This window comes from Erinaceus europaeus, chromosome 7 (assembly GCF_950295315.1).
Source record: "Erinaceus europaeus chromosome 7, mEriEur2.1, whole genome shotgun sequence".
NCBI classification, from domain to species: Eukaryota; Metazoa; Chordata; class Mammalia; order Eulipotyphla; family Erinaceidae; genus Erinaceus; species Erinaceus europaeus.
This window is the reverse complement of record NC_080168.1, coordinates 113,340,747-113,363,213: the sequence shown is the minus strand read 5'-3', so window position 1 is coordinate 113,363,213 and position 22,467 is coordinate 113,340,747. Positions and strand designations below refer to the sequence as shown.

Sequence of the window (22,467 nt, the reverse complement as noted above, 5' to 3'; positions counted from 1 at the left end):
CTCAGACCTTCCTTTGCTCACTGGGTGAAAAATAAAGTCTGTGTAAACTCTTCACACCTGTGCTATTCTTTGAGCCCAAACTAAGAGGCCAAGCCAAATTGATTGACTCAGAACTTGTGAAGAAGTGTTAAGAATTATGGGGATGGGGAGTCGGGCGGTAGCGCAGCGGGTTAAGCGCATGTGGCACAAAGCACAAGAACCGGTGGAAGGATCTCGGTTCAAGCCCCGGGCTCCCTACCTGCAGGGGAGTCGATTCACAGGCGGTGAAGTAGGCCTGCAGGTGTCTATCTTTCTCTCCCTTTCTCTGTCTTCTCCTCTTCTCTCCATTTCTGTCTGTCATATCCACCAACAACGACATTAGTAACAACAACAATAATAACTACAACAAGGGCAACAAAAGGGAATAAATAAATAAATAGAATTATGGGGATGGATGAGAAAGAAGTATGGTACCTGCTAATAAGCATGCCTTAAGAGTGGTGTGCACACCTTCCTAGTGCAGACCTTGAACACTTCCTAGGGACTGAAATCTGATTGTTGGAGGATTAGAGAAAAGGAGAAGAGTAGAGAAATGAAATAAAAGAGACCAGCAGCAATCACACCAGGAGAGTTAGAGTCATAAAAAAAAAAAAGTGCAGCACTTGAGAGATACTCCCTTAGCAGGGACCATGATTCGCTAAATTCACTTAAAAAGAGACAAGGGCCAGGGAGACATAGTAATTGGTGTCACTGTGACTGTTATCGAAATACTGTGTATCAATAAATATGAACTCACATGAAGAAACAGGCATTACTTAGGCTCTGGTCAAGTTTTCCAGTTCAGCTTCCACTTGAGACTTTCATTTAGGGGGTGCTTGCCTAGTACAGAATTATTACATGTTCAGCCAGTGAGCTTTGGGTCCAAAGAACTAAGAGAAGTGAGCAGGAAGCTTTCAGACCCCTACAGGGTGGTTACTCCATTACTGTCATAGGCCCCAAAGCATCACCCCCTCTCAAATGACAAAATGATTATCATTACTTGATTTCCCTAATAAACAAAGTAGATGAAGAGAAAATGCCTAAACCTTGACTTCTCAGGCAAAATGTGTGACTACCACAAGATCTGTTTAACCCTCCACATTAATTTGGAGGCCTAAAAGCCTCTATATTCTCTTTTTTAATAGTTTTCTTTTTATTATATTTATTTACTGGACAGAGACAGCCAGAAATTGAGAGGGAAAGAGAAATGAGGCTCCTGCAGCACTGCTTCACCTTGCAAAGCTTTCCCCCTGTGGGTGGGAACCTGGGATTTTACCTGGGTCCTGTGTGTTCAACCAGGTGTGCCACCACCCAGTCCCAAGCTTCTATATTCTCTATCTTGTTACCGTGATCAGCACTGAAGGCATTTATGGGCATATCATTACCTACCATGAAAGGCTGAAACATTTTGCCAGAGAACAGCTAAATGTGCCTGGCTCAGCACTTCACAGATACATTCCCTAATCCTTATAGTACACAGAGAGGGCACTATTCCTTCAACAGACATGGAAAACCAAAGATGAGTTATTTATGATCACACAGCTGCTAAGTTGCAAAACCTGGAACAAGCTCATGCTCGTATGTTTAGATTTTGTGCCCACAGCTTTCCACTTTCTACTGGCTTCCTAAGTTTCCTTACCATGCATCTAAAAGATATATCCTGATACATACACAAAAGTAAAAGATCATTCTGAAAAATGAAAGTATTAGAGAAATGTGAAAATAGAAGCACACCTGCCACATCACTTGTCAACAGCAGTAAAAGTTGAGAACATGAATAAGAACTCTATTCCAGAAAGAATGCTTAGGAAATGGTAGGTAGGCAATGATTTATTTTTTCTTTTAATAAAGAAGTGATCATGGGAGTCGGGCGGCAGAGTAGCTGGTTAAGCGCACCTGGCTTAAAGCACAAGGACCCCCCCACACACACCTGCAGGGGAGTCGCTTCACAAGCACTGAAGCAGGTCTGCAGGCATCTTTCTCTCTCCCTGTCTTCCCCTTCTCTCTCCATCCCACCCAACAACAATAACAACAAAAATAATAACTAAAACAATACAATAACAAGGGCAACAAAAATGGAATAAATAAATATTTTTTTAAAAAGTGATCACTACTACAATCTGGAATTTTCCCAGAAGAGCTTCAAATCTTATTGTTGAGCAGATAAAATAGTTAACTTGGATTGTGTGTTGCTTTGCCATGTACATGACCCTAGTTGGAACCCAGCCTCTCCCCCACTGAAGCTTCACTGAAGGAAGCTTCAGTGTTGTGGTCTCTTTTTACTTTCCCTCTTCCTCCTGGACTCTGTGTCGACAGGAAAAAAAAAAAAAAGATTTATTTATTTATTTATTTTCCTCCAGGGTTATTGCTGGGCTCGGTGCCTGCACCATGAATCCACCGCTCCTGGAGACCATTTTTCCCCCTTTTTGTTGCCCTTGTTGTAGCCTCGTTGTGGTTATTATTATTGCCATTGTTGATGTTGTTCGTTGTTGGATAGGACAGAGAGAAATGGAGAGAGGAGGGGAAGACAGAGAGGGGGAGAGAAAGACAGACACCTGCAGACCTGCTTCACTGCCTGTGAAGCGACTCCCCTGCAGGTGGGGAACCGGGGGCTCGAACTGGGATCCTTACGTCGGTCCTTGCGCTTTGCGCCACGTGCGCTTAACCCACTGCACCACCGCGCGACCCCCAAAAGATTTATTTTTAAGATGTGAAGGACTCAAAGAGTGACCAAACATTTGGAAACCAAAGAAAGTAATTGCTGATGACTAAAACCACTGCATCCCTTTCCCTGTCTATGATTCTGGGGCACTGGTTTCACACTACCTGGTAGTAGTAAGGACCCACACGTAGCAGTGTGTCTTCTTCAGAGGCTGCTGGAAAGCAGAGAAGCCAAAATACACTCCTCCCCAGCAAGAACATTAAAGAAACCGGGGAAGAGATTCAAGGAATCCACAGTAGGGCTTATTTCATCATTGTCCTGCAAACTCATTTTGGAGTGCCTAAGAAAGGGGTGGAGACCACTAGGGAAAGAGAGAGGCAGGCTGGGAGTATGGATCAACCCGTCAACACCCATGTTCAGCAGGGAAGCAATTACAGTAGCCAGACCTTCCACCTTCTGCATCCCACAACGACCCTGGGTCCATGCTCCCAGAGGGGTAAAGAACAAGAAAGCTATCAGGGGAGGGGATGGGATACGGAGTTCCGGTGGTGAGAATTGTGTGGAGTTGTATCCCTCTTATCCTATAATTTTATCAATGTTTCCTTTTTATAAATAAAAGAAAAAAGAAAGCAAACAAAAGAGAACAACAAAAAAACAAAAGGAAGGAAGGAAGAAGAAAGGGGTGGAGAAAGAGTCTCTCTCATAGGAGCTACAAGTGCACTTAGAGCAAAAATAAAAAGCTTATGCAAAGATCCATGGGCTCTGTGGGACATAGGAGGGGGTGCTAGAAGAGTCTCAGGTAGTCAAGAAGACCTCCACAGGTAAAATCAAACTGGGGGGGGGGGGACTGTGGACAATATAAGAACTAGGAATGTCGCTCATTATTCTCATGACAGTGAATTTGAGTGGTTTGCTTACAGGTATAAGTTTTGCATAACAAAGCAACTGCATATAAAATGGGAGATAGAGGAAAAAGAACTTTAATAGCTAAGTTAAGGAGTAAGGACTCTCCACTATGCCCCAAGACACTATCAAAAAGGATGAGTGTTCACTGGTGCTTTGGAAAAACTCATCTTGGGGCAGTGAGGAAAAAGAACTGGAAGTGAGAAAATGAGTGGATAGGCCAGGTGGAGGTGGAGGGGTGGAGGCTCTGGACTGGGGCCAGTGCAGTAGTGATGGAGAGGACAGGCAGACAACAGAGATTGCACATGGGGGGATGCAGGTAGAGTGAAACATCACGTGAATGCCACCTTTCTGTGAGAAAAGCTGTCGTGTAAAATAAAGAGTATAGGTGTCTTCAGAGCTCCAGAGGACAAAACCAGAACCAACCTATCTTCTAAGATAGCAGATTTGAATTTGGTTTTAGGGACGCCAAGCTGAAGCTGTCCAAGAATGTAATTAGCTTCCCCAGAAGCTAGGGCGTGCCCAGCACTGAAGCTGTGCACTGAGATGCAGAGTGGCTGTCTGCCAGAAAAGCTGAGGGGTGGGAGGATGGACTCGGGCCCAGCACTCTGTGTAGGGGGTAGTGAGGGTGCTGCAGACAGACATGCCTGGGAGGAAGATAAGCGATAGGAGGGTGGTGGTGAGGAAGTGGGTGGGGAACAGATGTCTGAGTCAAGTGGAGGGAGCAAACGGTGCGGAGAAGAACGTGAGTGGGATGAGGTTGTCTGCTTCCGAGGCCCAGCAGAAAGCTGAGGGCCTCAGCACTTCGAGTCCTGGTGCTCTGGGGCTGGGTCTTTGGTTACAGGAGTCTAGGTTTAAAAAAATGACCTTCCTTCCACCTTCTGCACCCCACAATGACCTTGGGTCTATACTCCCAGAGGGATAAAGAATAGGAAAGCTATCAGGGGAGGGGATGGGACACGGAGATCTGATGGTGGGAATTGTGTGGAATTGTACCCCTCTTATCCTATGGTTTTGTTAATGTCTCCTTTTTTAAAAAATAAATTAAAAAAAATTAGAAAAATGGCCCCAAGTCACCACAATAACCAGGTCTAAGCCTGGCCCCTCAGCACTGAAGGAAGCTTTGGCACTGTGGTCTCTTTCACTCTCTATCTCTGTATCTCTATCTAAAGAAAAAAATTAAAAGGTCCCATAGAAACAGGAGATCCTCCCCCTGCTTCCCATGAGGTGACTGTACAGCCTCCAGGTGCCCATATTCACTCATAAACACGGTGACCTGAGTGGCAGCCCCTCAGCCCCTCTGTTTCACATCCCAGTTCCAGCTCCCTGTGCCATTCCCTCTGTTGAACAAGACCCCACTGGTGTCAATGGCTCCAAGACCCACTGCAGATCTGCTGTGCCAACCCACTCTTCACTGGACCTATATCCCTGTGTGACCATGGCCTGAGTTCACCCAGATTCAGGGATGAGGAGTCTTATCTGCCAGCCTTAAGGCAACTGCTGCCAATGGATTGCCAAAGTCAAATTGCCTTGGTTTCTTCAATGGGCCAAAGAAGAAGAATCCATCTCAATGTGACAATTAGCAGGCTGGCCCCTCCCCCTAACCCCGTGCCCTGTGCATTCGATGCATCCAGTGTCAGAGTTCTGAGGTAACAAATGTTGTAAGGAGGAATGTTGCTCTAGGAAGCCAGTGATGAGTTGCATCCCTAGTATAGAAAACTACATGCTTTAAACACCAGACTAAGTACTAGAACATAATTTACTCTCACAACAATGCTATGGAGTAAGCACTGCTACTTCTTATTTACAGGTTAAGAAACCAAAGTTTAATAAATTAGGAGGGGCCGGGTGGTGGTGCACCTGGTTGAGCGTACACATTACATGTGCACAAGGACTCAGGTTCAAGTCCCTGGTCCTCACCTACAGGAGGAAAGCTTTGCAAGTGGTGAAACAGTGTTACAGGTGTCTATCTCTCTTCCTCTCTGTCGCCCTCTTCCCTCTTGACTTCTGACTATCAAATAAAACAAAGATAATAAAAAAAAAATTTAAATAAGAATCTAGTTAGGCTGGAGGTATGACATCTAAGTATATTTCCCTGATGATATATGCAGGGATTTCCCTGTGGCAGGGCTAGGATTCAATCCTAGGTCTTTCTGCATCTGAAGCAGACTCATGCTCAAAATCACATAATTATCCTGACCATACTAGTTCACCTTGTCTAGTCTCTTAGGTCTAAGTGAGCACTTTAAAGCTATGTGATATAGTATGGCCATATCTACACTTGGACTTACTGATTGCTTCAACAAACAATGCTGGTCCACTCCATCTGACCTAGGCACTGTTCCCACTGCTCAGTTAAGAGTGCTCAATACACTTGAGTGTCCAGTCCAGACAGGGGTAAGAAAAGTTGAAAGCTTCTGTAAGGAAATTTGGTCTCATATCTATCACAGTGCTCTAAAAGTGTGTGTGTGTGTGTGTGTGTAGATACAGTCCTAGCCCTGGCCTAGCTCCAGTCTCTTCATCAGTATAATCAAGAGGTCATGTTTATATAGTTTCTTATTGTTTATTTTAATTTATTTATATTATCTTTATTTATTGTATAGAAACAGCCAGAAATTGAAAGGGAAGGGGTGATAGGAAGGGAGACAGAGACACCTCCAACACTGAGACACCGCTCACAAAGCTGTCCCCATTTTGGTGGGGACTGGGGGCTTGAACCTAGACAGACCCAACTTTTCATGATATTTAATGAGTTACTGGGGGAGGGTGAATTTATCCAAGGTGTCACTGTAATTATAGCCATACCCCCAGACAAACACTATTATTCTTCTTCTTCTAGCGTTTGCCCTTCTTCCGTAGCCAGTCAACAGCGTCAGGTTGAGCCTGATGTAAAGTTTTGCAGATCACATTTTTTGAATTATAATTGTTAACACTGAGACTGGGTGAACATGAACAACCATAGAACAAGAAGAGATCACTGTCCTCCAGATCAGTCACCTCACTTGGCTTGAGGTGCTCCCAGAAAAGGTCACCCCCCCCCAGGTAAATCCCCATTAACTGACTGTTTTCCAAAACAATGAATTTTCTGTCTCTTCTGGTCAACTTGAGAATTAGGCTATGGACTAATTCTGGGAGAACTGGTTTTGAAGCAACCTGGTGTAGGATTTTTTTTTAAGTATCTTTATTTATTGGATAGAGACAGCCAGAAATTGAGAGTGGAGGGGACGATAGAGAGAGAGAAAGAGAGATACCTGCAGCATGACTTCAACACTTTCAAAGCTTTCCCCCTGCAGGTGGGGGTTGGGGACTTGAACCCCAGTCCTTGTGCATTATAGCATGTACATTCAACCAGGTGCACCACCACCCAGACCTTATTATTATATTTATTTATTTGCCTCCAGGGTTATCGTTGGGCTTGGTGTCTGCACTAAAAAGTCACTGCTCCTGTGGCCATTTCCCATTTTTCCCCCTTTTTCTTTTTGGATAGGTCAGAAAGAAATTGAGAGAGGAGGGGAAGATACAGAGGGAGAGAGAAAGACACCTATAGACCTGCTTCACTGCTTGTGAGGTGATCCCCTTGCAGATGGGGAGCTGGGGGCTTGAACTGGGACCCTTGTGTGGATCCTTATGCTTTGTATTATGTGCGCTTAACCCAGTGTGTCACTTGCCAGTTCCCACCTTATTTTTTTATAAATGTTTTTCCCCCACTTTATTACAATGTAGTTGTTGACACATGGGCACTGCTTCTCATCTCCCCATGGTAGGTGTCCACAGAACACTCTCACCTCCAACTCAGGATCTCTTCCATCAAGACCCCAAGGCCCTCTGCACACCCTGTCAACTCCTACTTCCCTAGAGTTTTTGCTTCGTTACAGTACTCTCCTCAATCCAAGTTTCACTTAAAAAAAATTCTGTCCTTGTTTTTTAAGTTCCACCTATAAAAGAGATCATTCTGTGTTTGTCCTATTCTTTATGGCATATCTCACTTAACATAATGGCACAAAGGAGATGACTTCATCGTTTTTACCAGCTGAGTAGTATTCTATTGTGCCCCCCCCCCTTAGAGATAAGGACATTTACAGACACAGGGTTGGCATAAAGTAATGGAGACTCATTTCCCTGTCGGATGTTGTTTTTGACAGGTTATGTTGTTTTCGCCGGGCTGGCTTCACGGGCGGGTAACAGACGACCGGGGACTCATGGTTGAGCTGTAGGCAGTATCTCTTTATTCATGCAGGACGCAGCACAATTTAAGCCGAGCTAAGCTAAACTAAAGGTACTGTAAAACTCACAATGCTGTCTTTATATATACTTGGCCAAGTAGGGTGGAAACAGAATGTGACATAGAGAGGGTGGAGAGAAAAGTGACTGGTGACAATCAGAGTGTGACAAGGAGAGGATCAGGGTGTGACAAGGAGAGGGGGTGGAGCAAAAACATATCATGAAACAGTGGGGATTGAACCAATGCCCTGGAGGGAGGGTAGTGCTTGTTAACAGCGGTTATGTAAATAGAATGAAGTGGTTATGTAAATAGAATAGTGTTAAGCAGGGGGGATTTAAACCAAATGAAACAGAAGGGGTCTCATATATACCAACAGTTGGACTCCTTTCTTCTTGAGTCCCAGCAGCAATAGGACCCCAGCATTAGGCCAGCCTGCCCCTTCCTCATGCCTACAAATTCTGGGGTTGACTTTCTAAGGTTTTCCTTTCATGGTCATCCCCTTCCACAGTAGACTCAAACTTGAAATTCTGAAAACAACAGCAACCCAAATTCCACTGCTGTATCTGCCTTGCTTCTTGGATAGGAATACCTGGAGTCTATACATTTGCCAAATCTCCTTTGGAATTGGTCTCATTTGTGGAGGAGAAATGAGTCAGGCTCTTGTCTTCTGCCACGGGGTTTCCCAGGGTCACTCTGTATTCATGTGCAGGTTGCCTTGGAAGGTGCCCAGCTGAAAGAACAGGAACTGGGACCCAGCAAGCACTTCACTCACCATGCGCTAACACAGGAAGTTTTTCAAATTTGCAAAAAGACATGCTAGGGGCAAAGATAGTACCAGGTCTCTCAAGCTCCTGCAACCCCATCTGTCACCGCTTAGGTCTGTCCTTTGTTGTTGCATCTTCGAGTTCCTCACCTTTTCTTACCAGCTGAAATATGACTTTGAGACCTTGTACCCCGGAGTGTTTCTTCTTGAATGCCTGGTTCTGTCCTCATTACTGCCCTAGATTGCTCCTCAGACTCCAGCCTGATTCTGTCATCAGCTCATTGACTACCTGAGCTGAGAATCAGTATATGTGGGGAAACCCCAGCTTCAGAGAAAGCCAAGTGACAGAAGCATTAGCAGGCAAGTCTAAGAATTTAGTGCAAGGGAGGGAGTTCCTGAGAACATAAGGACAGGGACTCATGAGGGAGAGGCTTTCTTTGGAGGACATGCTTCTGAAATGGGCAGACTAGGCTGATGGACTTAATAAAGAGAGTAAGAGAGCACTAGATATATGGAAGGGGCCATGGGGCACTAGTGAGGCGTGTGCTCTCCCCAGGACATGTGGCCTGCAGAGAATCAGGCCAGGTGTTGGTACGTTAACGTCTGTAAGGACTGGCATCTGACACATTCGGTGCCATGTAGGTGTTGATAAATACGGCCACAGCACTAATACTCACTCCCTGGCTGCCCTTAATCAAAGAAGCAGCCTTACTCTGAGCAAATCTCTAGTGCCTCACAAGAGCCACAGAAAACCCCTCAGACTCTGCAGCAGTTCCAGGGCAGAGCCCTTTCTTACCCACAGTGCTACTATCTTCACTCTACAGCCTTCTCTTCCCTGCCTCTCTTTTGCTCTTTGGAATAAATTGGTATCCCAGAAGAATTATCTCCCCCCAACAAACGTTTATTTTATTCTACATGAAAGAGACACAGAGGGAGTGTCACATGAGAGAAGTCAGTGTATCACTCCAGTACATACTGCACTGGGAGCCTCGGGCAGGCAAGTCCTCTGCTGTCAGCTAAGTTATTTCCCTGGCCCAGAACTCTTTACATACCCTGAACTCAAAAATGTCCTGTCAGTAGATTCGACTCTAAACTTCTTGAAGACATGGGCCAGGTCTGTCTTGTCTGTTTTTGCATTGTCACTAGAGTTTTACATCTAGCATCCAGTAGAAGCTCAACTCTTTGCAAAATAAACACAGGATCCAACTCAGGCAGAATTAGCTTGCAAGCATATGCTAATCAGGCATAAGGATATTTGAGGCGGTCAAGAAGGGTTAAAATATAGAGCAGGCTCCCTCGAGTCCACGCTGAGGGTTTGTCTGCTGGTGTCTGTGTAGAAGTCAGCAGGTCTGTGTTGCCCAAACCTTACACACTGAAAAAAAAAAAAAAAGCCTTTCTTCAGGACTGGCACTGGCACTTGACCTGACCACTAAGAAAAGCTCTGAGCCTGTGCTAAAACTATTTTCCTATGCTTGTGCCATACAATATCAGTTTGACTAGATAGCCTATGTTAAAGATCTGACTTAGGGTGAATGCTAGTTCTTGTAGGTCCTCATTCAAGCTATGTCAGCTTGACCTCTGCGGGCAGGAAATCAGAGACTCAGTAAGTAGGTCAGTCATGTGGGTACTGCATGTCTATATGACATCCTCCCCCTCCTCCAAAACAGAAACAATCAGGGTAGAATGTGCTGCTCTGGTTAGCAATACTTGTCATGGCATGTGCTGTTACACAACTAAGGGCTAAATCAGGGCATCCTCGGGCAACTCCACTGTGAATGGGCATCTATAAGGTGTAAGTTAAAATCCTATAAAAGCAGGGCTTCACACTTGTCCTCTCTCTCTCTCTCTCTCTCTCTTTCTCTCTCTGTCTGTCTGTCTGTCTTCCACCATACACACAAACAACCTCACTGTGTGGCCTCAAATGTGCTGTGTCTTTTCTGGGTCTTAAAAGTAGTATACATTTCTTATTTTCAAAATTTCTGATGGTTATCATTGAAGGGCTCAAAGACCAGTGCAGTCATAACGCTGGTTATTGATAGGCTGAAACCACCTGCACACTGAGAAGAAATGGGAATATTTCCTAAGCAAACAACTTGTAGATCAAAATTAAGAGAGTGTCAAACCATCCAGGTCCTGGCTCAAGTTCTTTAGGAAGAGGAGTCAAGTGGAAAAGCTGACGCTGGTACATGGCACCCCACATACAAGAAGCATTCCTCTCCTGCTGCCCCACCTGCACTGGCCTGGCTTCTTTAGAAAGGGTTGGCGGCACCAAGCTTTGTTCTGGCTGAAACCATTGAAGAAACTAATAGAAAAATGCAAACTCATCAATTCCAGGCAAAACCACGTGTGAATCTGGGTCTCAAACCTAGGACAAATAACATCAAATCGATACAGAGAGCATCTATTCTTCTTACTAAGAATAGAAATATTTCCAGACAGTGCAGATAACTGTGCTAAAACCAATACTTGGTTTAAAAATAAATAAAATAAAATAAAAATGGCAGGCTCCTTTTCATCTTTGTTCAGTCTGCCCTCTGCTGGAAAGAGTTATGAATCACAGGCAGTAAGGAGGAAAGGAGTAGGAAGCAGGACGCCTCCAAAATCACAGTTATCCTTCCTAGTCCAATTTAAACATCACCTCCTCCAAGAAGTCTCCCCTGATTGCTGCAGCTGCAAGCTTTTCTTTACTGTGAGCTCTCACATATCCCTTAATTTACACTTTTCTTATACTGTCATCTACTTTATGCCACAGCTATACAGTACATATGTTATCGCCCCCAATTTGTGAGCTGCCAGTTTTTTTTTTCTTTTACTCTCAGAGAATTTTATACCTGCCCAGAAATGTCTCCTACAATTAAGCCATAAGTTTACATACTTAAAGACAGTCCTTTGAATTCAAAACTTATCTCCCAAAAGACACAATGAAAATGTAACTATGGAAAGAAGTAAATGTGTTTTCTGGACTGTGACCCATTATCTACTTAGGGCATTAACACATTAGCAGAGCCCAGAGCTCAGAGTCTTGGTGTTATGGAAAAATATTTAGGCGGAAAAAAAAAAAAAGGAGAAAAGAAGACAAAGAAAAAAGAATAGACTCAAGCTTGAGGCTGAATGAGGCTGGGTGTCCAAGGGAGGCAGCAGTTAAGGATCCAATTGCCCAGAGGTAGAGATTTCAGGAGGACACACACCAAGAGGGCCATGTGATATTATCTGATCCCAAAAGAAACTATTGGCTCGAAATACAAAGAGAAACATTAACACAAAACATATATAAATGTCTACAATTATGTCAACTTTATAATTGCTAAATTTGGCATTTATGAGTATTCATTTCACTTTCAAAGAATTGTGGATTAGCTATTTTGTCAATTTTAACAATTTGCAAATTTACTATCAGTTTTAGCCAAAAAGTATCCAAAGCAGAATTTTATTTATTTATTTGCTTTGCTTTATTTTATTTTTATTATATTGGATAGGATGGAAAGAAACTGAGAGGAGATGGGATGGGAGAGGGGGAAAGAGAGACACCTGCAGCACTGATTCACCATTCATGAAGCTTCCCCCAGCAGGTGGGAACCAGGGGCTTGGCCTGGGTACATTGTAACATGTGTGCTCTACCAGGTACCCCACCACTCAGTCACCACAAGCAGAATTTTAAAACTTCTTTTGGGAGTCGGGCTGTAGCGCAGCGGGTTAAGCGCAGGTGGCGCAAAGCACAAGGACCGGCATAAGGATCCCGGTTCGAACCCCGGCTCCCCACCTGCAGGGGAGTCGCTTCACAGGCGGTGAAGCAGGTCTGCAGGTGTCTATCTTTCTCTCCCCCTCTCTGTCTTCCCCTCCTCTCTCCATTTCTCTCTGTCCTATCCAACAACGACAACAACAATAAAACAATAAGGGCAACAAAAGGGAATAAATAAAATAAAATAAAAATTAAAAAAAAAACTTCTTTTAAAACTTTTTTACAAGGGAAATTATATTTAATATACAGTTAAGGGGGGAAAGAAAACCCAAAGTTTAGTCATATTTTCTCTGTGTCTAGAAATTTAGAGAATTCAACAAAATGATATATACTTCATAGCTGTTATGTACCAGGTAGGAGGACACATTTACAAGAAAAACAGATCAAATTCCCAAATTGAAGTGTTCTAGTCCAGGGAAAAAAGACAACTCACAAATACATGGTACATGTAGGTGACCTAATAGCAGGTTGTGATCAGTGCTGCGAAGACAGACAGTGACGTTAGATCGGGCAATCAAAGCAGGTGTTCCTGAAGAGGTGGTGGTGTTGGGTCACTGAAGGACTTAGCTGTTCCAGTTTCTGCATAATTTAGGGGACCTGAAAAACTTGAGTGAAAAAAATCTTTATTTTCTTTTATTACTAATAGAAAATTAGCATTTTTTGTCCATTATGAATGCAGACAAGGAACTTTAGTAGAATTAGCAGTACCTGTGACTTTGCCACAGATAGAAATCCTTAGTAGTGACAGATTGTAATACAGCTAGTGAAAACACTCTGAGATATTTATGACTGCGACTCATGCGTGTGACATCCAGATTTGAACAACTCTGAACTGAAGGAACTCCCTGAGGGCAGAAACTGTGTCTTAATACAGGGAGACCCTTAATAGGTGCTCAAAACTATTTGTTGGATTGAATTGGTTTCTGTAATTCTGCTAATGTCTAGCTAGCTATTGGGAATCAAAAGACCAAAAATAGACTTTGATTGGGGGTGGTGGTGGTGAAGATACATGAATTTGTGTTTTGTAGAAAACAGAAATTTTACACGTGCCAACAACTGTATTTATTGCTGACTGTAAACCATTAATCCCCCAATAAAGAAATTTTTTAAAAATTTAAAGAAGAATACATGTGGGAGTCGGGCGGTAGCTCAGTGGGTTAAGTGCACATGGTGTGAAGCGCAAGGACCGCCCCGGCTCCCCACCTGCAGGGGAGTCACTTCACAGGCAGTGAAGCAGGTCTGCAGGTGTCTGTCTTTCTCTCCCCCTCTCTGTCTTCTGCTCCTCTCTATTTCTCTCTGTCCTATCCAACAACAGCATCAATAACCACAACAACAATAACCACAACAACAATAAAAAACAAGGGCAACAAAAGGGAAAATAAATATAATAAATTAAAAAAAAAATTAAATGTGCTTGTCTTATACATGGCCTGAAAGTCCAAGCGCCATTCATGTAGCTTTAAAAATAAAGTATTTTGGTTAGGGGTGACAGCGCAGTGACAGAGCATCAGATTTTGATGCCTGAGGCTTTAGAGATCCCAGGTTCAATCCCTGGCACAACTATAAACCAGAGATGAGCAGTGCTCTGGTCTCAATAAAAAAAAAAAAATCTAAAAATGATAAACTGATATAACTATAAAAAAGGCTTAAAAAATGAAGTGCTTTCTCAATTTTTGTATGTGTTCCTAAATTATATCATACAGGTGTTATTAATATTTAGATATGAAATTCACCTGGAATTGGATTTTGAATAAAAACAAAATTCCAATTATATTTAAAACCATTTTTTCTTATTGCTGAAAAACATATGGCAGTGAAATTAAATAGTGCATTTCTTCTGACCCACTAAAATCCACTCCTGTATACATATGTAACAGAAATATATTCATATATACATGAAAAGACAGATTCAAACATGTTTATAGCAGTACTATTCAAATTAGCCCTACTGTGAACACAATCCAAATTATCAGCAGAATGGATAAAAGAATTATGGCAGAATCATAAAAAAGAATAACTTACAGCCAATGAGAACAGTGGACTAAACTATACAAAATAACTTCAATAAATCACCCTATTATATTATTGAGTGAAAGAAGCTAGAAAATAACAAACTATCATTTTTATATGAAACTTTAAAATGGAACTTGTTGGCAGAGGATAAGGAACTTGACAGTGGTGCCCCTGGTTGAGAATACAAACTACCATGCACAAGGACCCAGGTTCAAGCCCCCAGTCCCCACCTGAAGGGTGGGACTTCACAAGCGGTGAAGCAGTGCTGCAGGTGCTTCTCTCTCCCCTCCACCTCCTCTTCCCTTTCAATTTCTATCTTATCAAATTAAATGAATATATTAAAAAATAAAATGGAGCCTGGTTATTTTTTCCTGCCTTCAGTCACTCTGTATGCATGGATAGACATTCATGGGTAGACATTAATTTTACATATATTTCAGGAGCAGAAGGAACACAATGCCATCTAATTATGGGTCTTCTCCTTTCTTAAGCCTTATAAGGTTCTTGGCTATTCTTTATAGGGTATTATTATTGTTTGCAGTGTCTGGGTCTTGTGCATTTGTACTTCCATTGCTCTGGGCCAACTTTTAGTTCTTTCTTTTAGTTTGAGATAGAAGAAGACACCACAGCACTGCTTCACTATCTGTGGAGCTTCCCCCACTGTCATGACGCTACCACAGAGTAGTAGGGCTCAAACCCTGGGTCTTGTGCATGTTCTAACAGATGAACTATCTCCCAGCCCCCCTACAAAAGAATTTATAATATTGGTCATTCCTCCAAAATGAGAGGTTTAAGAGTTGTTCCAGTGATACTCACCTGCTTGTCTGTGACTATAATGACTTTGTTTTTTTATCACTAAAATTAGCAACACTTGATGTAAAGTTACCGCGCTTGAGGCTTTAGCAACATTTCCATACAGTGGCTTTTCATTTCAATGAGAAATTTTTTTTTTTTTTTTTGCCTCTAGGGTTATCGCTGGGGCTCGGTGCCTGCACTACGAATTCACTGCTCCTGGAGGCCATTTTTCCTATTTTGCTGCTCTTGTTGTAGTTGTTATAGCTGTTGTTGTTGGATAGGACAGAGAAATCAAGAGAGGAGGGAAGACAGAGAGGGAGAGAGAAAGAGACACCTGCAGGCCTGCTTCACTGCCTGTGAAGCGACCAATCTGCAGGTGGGGAGCCAGGGGCTCGAACCCGGATCCTTAAGCAAGTCCTTGCGTTTTGCGCCTTGTGAGCTTATCCTGCTGCGCTACTGCCCAGTCCCCAGAAATCTTTTTTTTTTTTTTTTTGGCTCCAGGGTTATTGCTGGGGCTCAGTGCCTGCACTACAAATCCACTGCTCCTGGAGGCCTTTTTTCCCCAGTTGTTATTGTTGTCATAGCTATTGTTGTTGTTGGATAGGACAGAGAGAAATTGAGAGAGGAGAAAAAGACACCTGCAGAACTGCTTCACCGCTTGCAAAGCAACCTCCTACAGGTGGGGGGCCAGGGGCTCGAACCAGGATTCTTATGCTGGTCCTCGCGCTTTGTGCAATGTGCGCTTAACCGGCTACCGCCCAGTTCCCCGCCCCCCCCCCCCCCCCGAAATCTTTTAAAAGATGTTTTAAACATCAACTAAACTCATCTGCAGTGATGGCAGCAGAATGACTCTAGCCAAGTTCACACATGTGATGGCTGTGATACAGCTGCTGCCTGGCCAGCAGTGACTATAAGAGGCTTCTTCATTTCAGATATTATAATGTGAAAAAAATGTGCATCTTAGAATTGATGAATCAGTGTGTTTAATGGAAAGGCAAAGTCAGAAAATTACTATTTACAGTGTTAGAGGAAGTCTTACATACTTGCATAATCTGGGCTGAAAATAAGCAGTGATGTATTTCAAGGACCTAGAAAATCAGGGAGCAGGTCAAATGAAAATAACACAGTTTGCCTAAAATAAATATACTATGCTTGATAGTAGCTGGTTTTCATTAGCCTGATATGAAGCAAGACTGGTCCCCTCCCCTTAGAAAGCAAAGTGACGGGATGGAGCTCTGAAATTTTTAGCAATCTGCTTTCCAGAAAAATAAAGTGCAAATATATGTCTATTATTGTATTTTTATTGATAAAAGGGCACACAGCATGCCATTTGTAAATAATATCAAATGTAAATACTTTGTTATATATTACTATATATCCAGTGAACAGATTACACAAAATGCTTTTGTTGATTTTTCCCTAACTCTGTGTCCATAATTTACAGTTACACTTGATTTTTCATTTGTTTGTTTTTAGCTTTATTTTTTATTGCTTTTTACACAGTATCAGAAGACAACTCTGGTGTCTATATAGTATCAGAAACTAGTCACTGTGTAGCTTATTATTAATATAACTTCATTATTCTTCCACAGTTAGAGGAGATTCACATTTATAGTATTTTCAAAAGAACATTAAGAGACTTAATGTTAAGAGTACATTAAGAGTATCTGTTATCTTAAACATAGTATCTTAGCAGAGTGTCTTCATGCTAGGTTTCATCTAACATATTTTCTTGTAAAGTTTTACATTTAGAAACATTAGAATACTGCATGATTACTACTTATGCAAAAATTATAGCATATATAGTTGCATTTGACAGGTGAATACAGTGCTGATATGAATGTTCTCCTTGTTTATCTTAATCAGTAAGATAAAAGAGAAACAGCAAGGACATATGTTGGAACTGTATTTGTCAACATATGAGTGACTTCTCTGTTGAATTGCCTAACAATCTCCTAATACCAAGAGATTTCTTCTGTATATTTTATGTTGTGAAAAAACGTAGTGGATTCACACACAGTACATTTTTAAGTTTAGTCTACATTCTCACTGTTTCTTGATCTAGAAAACCAACAAAATGATAAATTGAGTCCTGATTTGTAATGTGTGCCAGTGGTTATGTTGAATATAATCCCAAACTGAATCCAATAAAAAATGGATTGATTGATTGATGAGAGAGAGAGAGAGAGAGGGAGAGAGAAAGAATCAGAACCTCCCTCTGGCACATGTGATGCTGGGGATGGAACTCAGTACTTGAGAGAGTCCAATGCTTTATCCACTGCACCATCTCCCAGACTGCAGCAAAATTTAAGCTATCAATGTGATCTTCTTGAATGTGGAGATGAAAAGAGTGGTAATACAACATTATATGGTATTTCCACACTACAGATACAAGAGATGTGAATAAACTCAAGAGCAAGACACCACTAAAAAGGTAGTGAAAATAATTCAGATGAATTTGAGTATTCATTACCTTGTTTTAAGTATAGTTTATTTAATTCTAAGTTTGCATATTTAACTTTTAATAAAGTCAGTGTTTAACAAATGCTCGCAAAATTTCTGGAATTTTAAGCCTGTATGAGTCAGCTCCAGCACACCTCTGCTTTGGAGTCAGACAACTTCGGGTTTATATTTAACTTTACCAACCCCTTGTTTTCCAATCATGGACAATATACTTAGCCTCTTCATGCCTGATTTTTCCTACAACAAGGCTAATAATACTTATACCATAGAGCCAAGCAAGGATCAAACAAGACGGAATTTGGGAAGTAGAAAATCAACATCAAAGAGAAACACACAAACAATTCATTTCTTTTTCTCTGGTCTTTCTCTTCTCTGGTTCATTTTGAACACTGCTTGTTAAAATTATCTTCCTGAAACAGAGATATTGTGTCATCCATATGACCGGCACAGAGATTAAGCACAAATTTCAATATGCTATCAAAGCCTCCATCTCCCTAATCTCATTTTTCACAACTCTTCAGGTTGGTTGTGCTCCAACTACATACAAATCTGTGGACTTCTCTCACAGCGCCCTTGTGGAGCCCATCTCTACAGCTCTGCTTATGGCATTCTCTCCACTGCGCCTCTTTTTCATCTCCTTTTTCATCAAAGTGCTTCCTGTGTCAGCCCTATCTTAGAATAATATCTCACCTGTATTGATGGGGATGTGTTAGCTGTGCAAAAATGATTTTTATGTATCACTGCATTTTGCAAGTCCACTTTAAAGAAGTAATGTGAGAATACTATGAAAGGAAAGGTCTCACCCGTATAATGAAGCTGAAGGGTTGTCATTCCACACCTGAAGTCTTTCATAGTATTCTCTAATTCCATCCCAGGTGGTTCACTTCCTAACAAAGTCCCAAAACTTAGATATACACCAGGTTCCATGAGATAGAGCATATGTTCACATGCATCCATAAACTAGGGCAAAATATATACCTGAAAGCAGTAGTACACTAGAGTTTGCAGTGAGTGCCCCCCCCCCCCAACACTTCATCTGCACTATTCCAACCTTTGGGTCCATGATTCTTCAACAATTTTCTTGGCTTTGTACGTTAACTCTCTTCAGCCACCAGGTTCCAGATGCCATCAGGATGCTGGCCAGGCTTCCCTGGACTGAAGACCCCACCAATGTGTCCTGGAGCTCCGCTTTCCCAGAGACCCACCCTACTAAGGAAAGAGAGAGGCAGACTGGGAGTATGAATCCACCAGTCAATGCCCATGTTCAGCCGGGAAGCAGTTACAGAAGCCAGACCTTCCACCTTCTGCAACCCACAATGACCCTGGACCCTGGGTCCATGCTCCCAGAGGGATAGAGAATGGGAAAGCTATCGGGGAGGGGATGGGATATGGAGATTGGGTGGCGGGAATTGTGTGGAGTTGTACCCCCCCATCCTATGATTTTGTTAATGTCTCCTTTCTTAAAAAAAATAAATAAATAAATAAAATTGCCGAGTACTATTCAAAAAAAAAATAAAAGTAATGTGACCCAGAACACTGGTGGCAGGAGTGGTGTATAATTATGCCCCTCTTATCTTATAATCTTGTAAATCACTCATAAAAATAATTTATAAAAATAAAGAAGTAGTGTGACGACTAATACTATGTCTAATCATAAAAAAAAAAACAAACCCCACTTCTGATGTGATGTGATGTGTAGGCTAGATGTTGACACCTGGGAAGTTGAGTGACTGTGGAAAGCAAAGGAAATTTACCCCTCACAAACTTGGCTGCATAAGAAAAATGAAATTCTACTGCATTTAGCTACTGAGATCACAATGTTTATCTGCTACTACAGTCTGTATTACCTCCAGCCATATACCAATACACAATTTTTCTCTCAAATATAATTGAAAAATTTAATTACTCCTTCACACTCTACTAATTCAGCTCACTTGATAAACACTTCTTTTTGTACAGAAACTACAGCACATGTTTAAACAGTTACAAAAATGGATTTTTCTTATTTTAACTTAATACCTGATACCGAATGTAGGTTCATCCATAACACAAAACTATGCCACAGGCAGATGTGACATTTCACTCTCAAAGTTATCCAATATTTCCACTTTCTCAAAAGAACCATATTTTCCCAGACCTTTTAGCTTCTGTCTCGGGTGTCACCAGTGCAGCTTTCTTATTATTCTGCTTTTTGGAGAATTTTATTTTATGAGATACATCATCCATACCGCTGAGAGCATAAAGCAGAATACAGTTGTCAAGAGCAAGTAGTAGACTTGCACAACACTCCCCAAATCAAGAGGCAGAACCTTGTCAGCAACTGAGAAGCCCCTTCAGGGTGTCTGTACAGTCCCCGCCCACACCCCCCAGACAAGGAATCCCTATCCTGTTGGCTGTGATGACTTTCTTGCTTTTTTCCTTAAATGTAATTTTTCCCCCTCCAGGGTTATCTCTGGGGCTTGATGCCTGTACTATGAATCCACTGCTCCTGGCGGTCATTTTTTTCTATTTTACTGGATAGGACAGAGAGAAATTGAGAGAGGAGGGGGAGATAGATAGAGAGACATCTGCAGATCTTCTTTACTGCTTGTGAAGTGCTCCCCGTGCAGGTGGGGATACAGGGACTCGAATCAGGATCCTTATGTGGGTCTCTGAGCTTAGTACTATGTGTGCTTAACCAGATGTGCCACTGACCGAGCCCCTTAATTTTTTTTTTCTTAAAACATAGTTTTCTTAAAACATAGCACAGTTGGTTAAGTGCATATGGCATAAAACATAGTTTTCCAGGTCGGTAGCGCAGTTGATTAAGTGCACATGGCACAAAGAGCAAAGACCAGCAGAAGAATCCCTGTTCGAGCCCCTGGCTCCCCACCTGTAGGGAGGTCACTTCACAGGCAGTGAAGCAGGTCTGCAAGTGTCTGTCTTTCTCTTCCCCTCTCTGTCTTCCCCATCTCTCTTGATTTCTCTCTGTCTTATCCAACGACAGCAATAACAACAACAACAACAATAATAATAAACATCAAGGGCAACAAAAGGGAAAAAATAGCCTCCAGGAGCAATGGATTTGTAGTGCAGGCACTGAGCCCCAACAATGACCCTGGGGGCAAAACCAAAACAAAACAAAAACATAGTTTTCCCTTATGTCTAAGTTATGTAGTGTATGTGTTTGAGCTCTATTGAAAGGAAGCAATAAATCCCCACTTTGCATCTTCTTTCTGTGTCTGACAAGTTTTGTGAGCCACTCATATGCTTCAGGGAGCTCTAGTTAGTTCATTTTCACTGCTGGAGAGTAGTCCTTTCAGGAAACACACTGCAATTTACTTACTTTAGTATTGGAAGAAATTCAACTACTATGAACATTAAAAAAAATTTCAGCTATTGATTAGAGAGAGAAGGAGATCCAGAGCACCACTCTGGTGGTGCCAGGGATTGAACTTGGGAACCTCACACTTGAGAGTCTAACACTTTATCTACTGTGTCACCTCCTGGGTTACTAAATATTGTATCTCTGAACATTCTTTTTCAGGTATCCTGGTGCACATGAGCAGATATTTCTATAAGACAACCCCCCAGGAGTAAATTTATTACGATATGGAATATGATTATCTTTTTTTTTTTTTTTGCCTCCAGGGTTATTGCCAGGGTTTGGTGCCTGCACCACAAATCCACTGCTCCTAGAGACCATTTTTCCCCCTTTTGTTACCCTTGTTGTTTTATCACTGTTGTGGTTATTATTATTGTTGTTGCTACTGCTGTCGTTGGATAGGACAGAGAGAAATGGAGAGAGATGGGGAAACAGAGAGGGTGAGAGAAAGACAGACACCTGCAGACCTGCTTCACTGCCTGTGAAGTGACTCCCTTGCAGGTGGGGATCCAGGGGCTTGAACTGGGATTCTTAACGCGGTCCTTGCACTTTGCGCCACGTGCACTCAACCTGCTGCACTGCCACCCGACTCCCGATTACCTTTATTTTGACTGGATAATGATGAATTGCTTTTGTAAAGGGGTTTCTCTATGTCACCTGTCTACTAGTGATGTGCAAAGTTCTCTTTGTTCTTTATCTTTGCCAATATTTACTGTTGTCACACTTTATTTGTCAATACGGAATGCTATTCATTGTGGGCTAAATTTGAATCTTTTAATTATGAATAAGGTCAACTACCAATTTATGTGCTTACTGATGACTTAGATTTCTTTTCATTAAAATACTTACCTGCAGTGGCACAAAGTGCAAGGACAGGCATAAGGATCGTGGCTCCCCACCTGCAAGGGAGTCCCTTCACAAGTAGTGAAGCAGGTCTGTAGGTGTCTATCTTTCTCTCCCCCTCTCTGGCTTCCCCTCCTCTCTCCATTTCTCTCTGTCCTATCCAACAATGACAACATCAATAACAACAATAACTACAACAATAAAACAAGAACAACAAAAAGGGAATAAATAAATAGATATTTTTTTTAAAGTGGAGCCAAGGGGTGGAGCCAACTTTGGAGCAGCAGCTGCTGTGAGCTCCAAAAAGCAGCAGCTTGTGGCCTAGGATTCTCTGGACAGGGTGACTGGGTGTCCTCTCCACTGCAAGAGGAACTTGTTTCTCTCTACCTCTTCCCTCCACTCTCCTTTTTCCCTCCTCCTAGCTAATTTAGAAAAAAAATTTCTTTCCTTTCACTGCTCTTCCTTTCTCCTTCTTTTGCTTTCTGAATTCATTGATACTTGTGAATTATTTTGGCAAAGAAATCTGACTCAGAGTGGCCTGTGTGTGTGTGTGTGTGTCTTCTCTACTTCCCTTTCTCCTCTTTCTATCCCTAGGATTTATAGTGGACAGTAGATTTGCATAATTGTCTATTCTTGCCTTCTCTTTTTTCCTTTCTCTTTCTTTTGGATTTGTTTGCTATTT

The 22,467-nt window shown here is 42.1% G+C and overlaps 1 long non-coding RNA gene across 2 annotated transcripts in view; it reads right to left on the bottom strand.

Moving 5' to 3' along the window:
- LOC132539520 (uncharacterized) overlaps nucleotides 1-22,467 on the bottom strand; it is a 50,826-nt gene that overhangs the window by 15,013 nt on the left and 13,346 nt on the right. Inside the window, exons 1-3 of one of the 2 annotated variants that reach the window (XR_009550861.1) lie at nucleotides 12,741-13,818; nucleotides 9,621-9,940; nucleotides 8,719-8,857 (exon numbers count right to left, since the gene is read on the bottom strand). This is a non-coding gene — a long non-coding RNA (uncharacterized LOC132539520). Of the gene's footprint in view, nucleotides 1-8,718; nucleotides 8,858-9,620; nucleotides 9,941-12,740; nucleotides 13,819-22,467 lie in introns of those variants that run through there. The other variant, XR_009550860.1, reaches the window with a different exon arrangement.